General features: G+C 46.0%; 1 long non-coding RNA gene across 1 annotated transcript; it reads right to left on the reverse strand.

The window, feature by feature from the left end:
* Positions 1 to 3,995: 3,995 nt before the first annotated feature.
* On the reverse strand, positions 3,996 to 7,332 carry LOC121816826 (uncharacterized). Its single transcript, XR_006056550.2, has 2 exons — positions 6,805 to 7,332; positions 3,996 to 5,993 (listed from the first exon to the last, which is right to left on the reverse strand). It is a non-coding gene; the product is annotated as an uncharacterized LOC121816826 (long non-coding RNA).
* Between the last annotated feature and the right edge of the window lie 1,181 nt (positions 7,333 to 8,513).

Raw genomic sequence — 8,513 nt, forward strand, 5'->3', positions numbered from 1 at the left:
AAACGTTATAGCTGTTGTTTAATCAGTAAGTCATCTCTGACTCTTTTGTAAACCCATGGACTGTAGCGCTCCTGGCTCCTCTGTCCTTGGGATTTGCCAGGCAAGAATACTGGGGTGGGTTGCCATTTCTTCCTCTAGGGGATCTTCCCATCCCAGGGATCAAACCCACGTCTCCTGCATTGACAGGTTAATTCTTTGCTGCTGAGCCACTGAGGAAGCCTAAACTTTATAGCAGTGACGTTAATGAAGTAACTTCTTTGCAATTGTCTATAGCTATGTGTACAACATAGATAAAATTCTGTATTTTTTCTTACTTACTATTATACCAAAAAAATATTTCCCCATATAGTACTACTCAGACTTAGCAATTTTTGTTTAACAGTCTATCAAATTAACGCAATATAGTTTATTTTCCATTCCCCTATTTCTGTTTATATTTTGTTTGTACGATTTTAATAGTATTTCAAAGATCACTCTTTACTATCACTTTTCTCTTTTTCTTGGATTAATATACAGGTTGGGGGCTTCACTGGTGGCTCAGTGGTAAGGAATCCACCTGCCAGTGCGGGAGACATGGGTTCGATCTGGGCAGATCCCACATGTCTCGGAGCAACCAAGCCAGGGAGCCGTAACTACTGAGCCCACGTGGTGCAAGCACAGAAGCCCGCATGTCCCAGAGCCCGGGCTCTGCAGTAAGAGAAGCCACCGTGATGAGAAGCGCATGCACACCGCAGCTAGCGAGCATCCCCCACTCCCCGCAACTAGAGAAAAGCCCGCACAGAGACAAAGACCCAGCGCAGCCAGATACATCTACAGGCCGGTTTTGGTTAAACCACACAGTTCCCTTCCGTGAAGGCTTGACCAATTTACTGCCAGTGGCGATGAAGGAATAGGTTCACTAGCATTTCACTAGTCATTACTTATTTATAATTGTTGACATATTAATGGGGGCAAAATGGTCTGGGAACCACTTCTAGGATCTGGAAATATTGACTCCAGTCTACATCAGAAACAGAAAGAAGTGCTGCCACAGAATTTTCTCTGCTCGAGTTTCTATGACCGCTTCTGAGAAAGTCAACTCAATAGGTTACATCATTGCACCTTGTTCCGACAAAACGGATTCAGATCTGATGTCTGACGGCCTTCTTGACCTAAGTTAGAAGTGGAAGCGGAAACATTTTCCAAGAAACTTTTAAAATGCTGTATAACTTAGCCTTTGTGAATGTCAGCTCTGAATGGATTTCCAGTTCCTTTCCGAAGCCCTTCGCCTCCAGGGAGCACATTTCTCTTGCCATGGTGAACCTGAACTCCTTTAAAACATCCGAACTCTCCTGAGTGTTGTGTCCTTCACAGTTTCAAAAAGGGAGATGATTTAAAATCAAAATGTGTTCAACAGGGAGATGACCATGAAGCTACCTTCTGGAAAGAAAGGTCACCTGCTTGAATACCTGGGCCCAGAGATGCATCCAGAAGGCAGAGGGGCTATGGAGAGGGTGATAGCACGCATTATAAAGAAGACAACAGATGGTGTCATTGTAATATCATGTCACTTTCAAACAAAAAACACAGGACCGCGAAACTCAACTCATTCCCAAAACTTTAAGGATGTAAAAGCTAGCATTGTTGTACTTCACTTTATTGCATTTTAAAATCATAGAAATGTGGGCATGAGAGCCACCTTGCCTCCCTCCCTAGTAGTGAGATCTTCGTGCTTGTCACCCACCCATCACCATTTTACATGGATTAAATGCCTGCGGCTGAACCGATTTCCATATCATCAATCTTGGCCAGCCTCAGGAAATGTGCTAAGTGAGATGACGCTCTCACTTACCCTCTCTTTGGCCCCTGGCCCACCCGACCCCCAGATCTGTCACCTTCCACTTTTTTGGTACGTGGATATTCATAGCAACTGTGGTATAGTTTATATACCCTCCTAATTGTACCCATTTAAAGTCTACATCTTAATAAATTTGGACTTATGTATATATACCTGGGATACCATCACCAGAACCCAACGTACTAAATACACTGCTCATCATCTCCAAAAACATCCTTGTGTTCTTTGAGTCTTTATTGGTAAGAACACTTGAGACCTATTCTCTTCATATATTTTAAAGTTTGAGATACTGTTGACTCTTGGTGCTATATGTACAGTGATCTCTAGAATGTATTCATCTTCCATAACAGAAAATTTATACCTGATTTTAAAAAAAAACAAAAAAAACACCTTCCACTTTTGCTATGACAGCCTAGAAGGGGCAAGATGGGGTGGGAGGTGGGAGGGAGGTTCACAAGGGAGGGGACATATATATACCTCTGGCTGACGTATGGCAGAAGCCAACATGACATTATAAAGCAATTATCCTCCAATTAAAGAAAATGAATACAAAAACTTTTAAATTAAAAAAAAAAACCTTTCACTTTTGACTCGTTGTTCTTGCTGTTCAGTTGCTAAGTTGTGCCCGACTCTTTGCGACCCTGTAGACTGCAGCACTCCAATCTTCCCTGTCTTTCACAATCACCCAGAGTTTGCTCAAACACATGCCCATTGAGTCAGTGAGGCTACCTAACCATCTCATCCTCTGCCACCCTTTTCTTCTTTTGCCTCCAATTTGTAAGACGGAGAGAATAAAATCCCTACTTCTTGGGCTGTTTCCAAAGTCAAATTATTTAAACAAACTAGTAAACAGTATGGTAAGTCTCATTTTCTACTTACATTGTCTATTATTATTACTATCATTATTTCTGCAGGGGAGATTTTCAGATCTTGAGCCATCTTTAGAAATTTCAAACCATATTTCATAAGATTTCTTACTCGGCTCCGTTAACACAAAGTGGCAAGAAAATTACATGTCATAGTTCATCAAGCATTATTAAGAAAATAGTTCCTTCTAGGATGGAAAGAAATTGCCATGTTAACAGTAGCAGCCACGAAATGCCAGCCTCTCCATATAACTCACTATCTGTCTGAACCAGGGTATTTCTGAGCAAAAGGAAGCATGAGTGATGATGACGAATGAAACCCTTGGGACAGCAGGCGCCGTCAAGGGCTGGCGTGGGCCAAGCAGATGGATGGTCCCCAGAGCCGCCAGCTGATCCTTCTCCCAGGTTCCCTCCCAGCATCTCCCAGGACAGACCTTCACCAGACCTACAGTCAAAGCATCCATCACCTCCTGAACACCCCCACTGCCTTTCCTGGGAGATGGCTTCAGAACGTTCTCTGTGTTTGGGTTGTCTCTCTGCAAAGCCTATCAGAATTCTACCCAGGGGGTTTCCCTGGTGGTACAGTGGGTAGACATCTGCTTGCCAATGCAAGGGACGTGGCTTCGATCCCTGGTCCAAGAGGCTTCTGCATGCCGTGGAGCGACGAAGCCCATGGGCCACAACCACTGAGTCCACGTGCTGCAGCTTCTAAAGCCCGATTGCCTGGAGCCTGGGCTCTACTGCAAGAGGAGCAGCCGCTGGGGGAGCCCACGCACCGCAGCGAAGAGCAGCCCTGCTTGCACAGCGAGAGAAAGCCACGCCTGGCTTGTGACGGGGACCCGGCACAACTGTGAATAAATGAACTATTATTGTTTTATAATTCTACCTGGTATCCATTGCTATGCTGTGTCGCTCAGCTGCATCCAACTCTTTGCAACCCCATGGGCTGTAGCCCGCCAGGCTCCTCTGTCCATGAGGTTCTCCAGGCAAGAATACTGCAGTGGGTTGCCATGCCCTCCTCCCAGGGATCTTCCCAACCCAGGGATCGAACCCAGTCTCCCACATTACAGGCAGATTCTTTACCGTCTGAGCCACCAGGGAAAGCCTGGCTGTGCTGTCTGTCTCTAAATGTCCCTTTATGAAGAGATGGCCACATACCTTCTTTCAAACAAGCTCCCTGCTCTGGCTGTCCCCAGAAGTCCTTTCCTCTCATGGAATTTCTATACTCTTCTTTCTTTTACTTCTTTTATTTATTATCTCTGAACCTATCAACTCATTCACATCTGTGTAACTTTCCAAAACCATGGTCTGTGTTTTATTCAACTCTAAGAGTAGAGGGTTACATTGCGGCTGGTTGCAGGCAATGAATACTTGACAAATGAATTAAATCAAACACCTCTTGTTTGAAACAACAGCAAACATGAACTTGGCTTTTTTTTCTAATGTCCTTAAATACACCACATATTCGATCACATTGCTGTTCTTTACTTTCCAACACAAAATCTCTAAGAACAGAAGCCTCCCTAAGCTCTGGGAAGTGTCTGTTGTTCTGAGGGTAACTGACATTTGAACGGAAGAAAGTGTTTTCTGGAAGAGAGGTGGTCCAGTGTGGTCCAGTGTGAGGCACTCCAATTGAGTCAGGGGTTTTACACATTTAATAAGCTGCTTAATTCCAAAATGATTCCAAGAAGAAGCAGGGTGTGGAGAGACCATAGCAAAGTCATCTTTGGATTTTTACAGATAATGTGTATTTGCTACAGAGAGGAAAAAAGAGATGAGGCAGACCACTGTAACTTCGGAGGCAAAATCCAAGTACGTGAGATGCTGCTGGCCCAGCGTGCTCCAAACTCTCAGAATGATTGATGGTGCTGTCTGAGATGAGTGAATGTGGAAAATTCACTTCGGATTTTATGCAGTTAGTCTCCCAGAGAACACCAATCACTTTCCTCATCTCAAGTGCCGTGTCATCCCCAGCATCTGTCAGGTTAGTAATTGAGTTCTCCAGAGAGAAGATGAGCTGGGGTTGACACAGCACTTTATGGCTTAAAGGTTCTGGGAGTTCAGTGAGGTCCTTTCTAAGCTGAGTCTCAAAGTCCCTGGGTCCAAACACTTGCAGAAATCAAAACTGGCAAGAATGACTGCATCAAAACAGCCGACTAAGAACGTCACACGCCAGGGTCAAAGATGTAACCTTCCCCCAAAACACAGTCATCTTTCTTTCACCGTAATCTGAAAGGAATGTGACTGCAATGCAGAGCTGAAGGGGTGTACAAAACAGAGCCTGACGCAGCCTCATGAGTCCCCTAAGTTGTACTACACAGAGATGGGTTTACTGGAGGATTTTAATAATTCTCAAGCAAGGGAGTCGCACTAAACAGTGATGATTTGAACATAAGAAGGCCATCCATCAGTTCTGGGGAAGCAAGGTCATTTTTATTGTTGGGGAAGGAAGTAGATCTTTGTCCTGTTGCCTCTCAGGCATCTTTGAGCAGCCTTGGTTGTGTAAGGAAGGTAAGGAAGAATTGATTTTACAAAGGAAAGGTTATCGATGAACTTCCGTCTTTTATTATAGATTCAGTATGTATTGCCTCCCACTCTGTGGGAGGTAAAGCTATTCATTCAGGAATCAGTGGACTACTTTGCATAAAAAATTCTCGGGTTTATCGGTAAGGAAGGAACTGACACCCAAGTTCTACCCCCCACCAAATTTGACTTTAACAAGCAGAGTGAACCTGTCAAGTTCCAGACAGGAAAAACAGCAAGTCCCTGAGATGAAACTGCCTTGAGCAGGAGCAAGCTGAGCTGGGGGCCCAGACCTGAATGCTCCAGGTGGACTCATGCTAAAATCAGCCTCAGCCTGACCGTCGGTAGGATCCTCACATCGCTATGGTATCGCTGAACGGGGACCAAAGCAGACAATGGCTTCAACAGGTATTTAAGAATACGCAGCATGGATCAGGCCCTGCGCCACCCAAAGGAGATGCAACCACAAGTAATACAACCCTCCCCGAGTAGGCAGAGACAGACATGGAGATAAATATCTGTAATACAATTTGCACGCATGCAGGCTAAGTCACTTCAGCCGTGTCAGCTCTTCGCAACTGCATGGACTGTAGCCCACCAGGCTCCTCTGTCCGTGGGATTCTCCAGGCATGAACACTGGGGTTGGTTGCCATGCCCTCCTCCTCCAGAGGGTCATCCAGACCCGTAGTCATAGTCATAGCCATTGTTGCTGTCGTTCAGTTGCGCAGCCATGTCCGACTCGTATTCCTGGGTTAGTATTCTTTATACTTTGACAAACACAAGCAGTGGCAAAAATTAAAAAGTGGAAAATGAGAAAGCATTAGTCTCTTAACTGTGTCCGACTCATTGTGACCTCAAGGACTGTAGCCCACCAGGCTTCTCTGTCCATGGGATTCTCCAGGCAAGAATTCTGGAGTGGGCTGCCATTCCCTTCTCCAGGGATCTTCCCCACCCAGGTATCAAACCTGGGTCTCCCGCATTGCAGGCACATTCTTTACAGTCTGAGCCATCAAACTGTTTTCACTTTAACAAACAGTGAAAAAAATTACATTAAACCATGAGCTAAAGAAAACCCACACTGATTCTATGATTAAGAAAAAAAAATGATTTTTTTAAAAATTCCAAATAGCGCACTGTTTGAAGGAAATTTCAGTGTCTCTGCAGTACTGTTGCTCCAGGCATAAGCTCCCCTGAGTCCACGCCTTTTCCAAGACCAAGAAGCAGCCAGAGAAGGCCTGGAAGGTCCAGCAAGGCAGTCCGAGTCAGAGTGGTGTGGTTGTCTCAGGGATCACTCGAGGACTGGCACCTCCCCGGGGGCCTCTCTGGACAACGGTGCCACATGTGTGCCACCCTCCTTTCCCACTGCAGCCCTCCCAGGCCCCCACGCTCCCTGTCCCTCTCTGCTCCTCCCCTTCCTCTCTGGGTTATCAATTTCTTCTCTAAATCCCTGAGCCTCTGTCCACTCTGGCCCGTCCTCGTGATGTAGGAGAAAACACAAAGAAACAGCAGAAGCCAAACTACAGCAATAGTAATTTCACGTATCTTCTTCTCAGTAGGGTTTGCAAATCTATTGCTTACCTAAATATTTCAAATTTCGTTTCACAGCGATAACAGCTCATAAATATCACCTCCGCAGACTCACGTTGGTGCTTGATGAGTTTCTTCTGGCGGTGACTGCCAGTGTGTTGCCACGCTGATGTATATAGCCCAGAGAATCTGTTTCCTCTCCCTTAGAAATGTCTCTCTCAGAAATGTCTCTCTCTTAGAAAATCTGTCTTAATACGCTTTTAAAGATTGGGTTAAACTAATAGCAATCAATAAATTTTAGTAAAATTTCAAAGCGGCAGATGATTTCTGAAAAGAAGAGATTCCCTGCAAGAGGCAGTGTCGGGTCTGTTCTCATCAGGATCCAACGAACTGAGCGAAGTGGAGTATCAGTCATGTCCAAGGGTCACTGGAGCCTTGTTTTTACTTTTTCATGAGTCCAAATCGGCCGGAGAAGCTTAATTTACTTTAGAATAATTTCGGCTTTAAATTATTCAGCGTTCATTTCCAACTCCGTAGGCCTGAGGGGGAAGTGCTCTTTTAATAGGTTTGTTTACTGATAAAATAGAAAGCAGATGGTCTCCTGCAATTTGTCAGAAACTTCGTGGAGCTCAGGAGGAGGAGGTGAGTTATAATTTAACCACCTTTAGATGAAAAGCAAACAGAGAGGCTTAAAGAGCTAGGTGGTGGTTTAGCCTCCACTGGGTCCCTGGGAAAGGACAGGATGCAGAGACCGGAGCCCCGCCCCCACCTGTACCCCCACCCCCTGTCCCCATCCCCCACCCCCACTCCATCCCACCACCCCCACCACCCCCCTACCCATACCCCCAGCCCCACCCTCACCACCCCACCCCCCCACCCCCCCACCCCGACCCAGGGCTTCCTAAAAGGACATGGAGACAGGGCAGGGCACCACCGGGGTGAAGTTCCTGGCCACTCAGCTCCCCTAGGGTCCTGCCAAACCCACCACGGAAGGCTGTGCTTTGCTTTGCTTAATCATTCGGGGAAGAGCAGGCACAGGTAACTGAGGAAAGGTTCTTGTAGATTAGAAAGCTGACTCAATTTCCTGAAAAGCTAACACCAGGAGCATTGCTTTCCAGGAGGGCTGGGAGCCCTGCTGAAAGGCCGCAGGTTCGTGGTCCCCGGCCAGGGCTTGACCCTGTCCACCCGTCCACCTGTCCACCCGTCTCTGTCCTCTGTGCTGCCTCCTAGCTGGGGACACGGGCCTCTTTGCTTCTTGAAAGGTACTAGTCCACGGAAAACACTCGGAGCGGGCCCAGGGTACCAAATCACGGAGAATCCCTCCCAGGACCAAAGCGGGCCACCGCTGGAGTGGGGGAAAGTCCCAAAAAGAGAGTGGTGATGGTTGCTCCATGCTGTGAGTGGGACGTGTGTCACTGATGCACACAACTGCAAATGGTTACAGTGGTGATCACATATGTGTTACACACACAGTGTGTATATTAATATCATGTTTACAATAAGAGTGTATATGTAACATACATAAGATATACATTATTATGAAATTAGACAATAAAATTGCATATAGTATATATTATAGAACCAAATTATATATGTGTATGTGTTCAGTCAAGTTGCTCTTTGCAACCCCCTGAACTGCAGCCCACCAGGCTCCTCTGTCCATGGCATTTTCTAGGCAAGAATACTGGAATGCGTTGCCATCTCCTTCTCCAGGGGAACTTCCCCCCAACCAGGGATCGAACTTGCATCCTTTTTTGCCT

The sequence above is a fragment of the Ovis aries genome, chromosome 16 (genome assembly GCF_016772045.2).
Source record: "Ovis aries strain OAR_USU_Benz2616 breed Rambouillet chromosome 16, ARS-UI_Ramb_v3.0, whole genome shotgun sequence".
In the NCBI taxonomy this organism is placed as follows: Eukaryota; Metazoa; Chordata; class Mammalia; order Artiodactyla; family Bovidae; genus Ovis; species Ovis aries.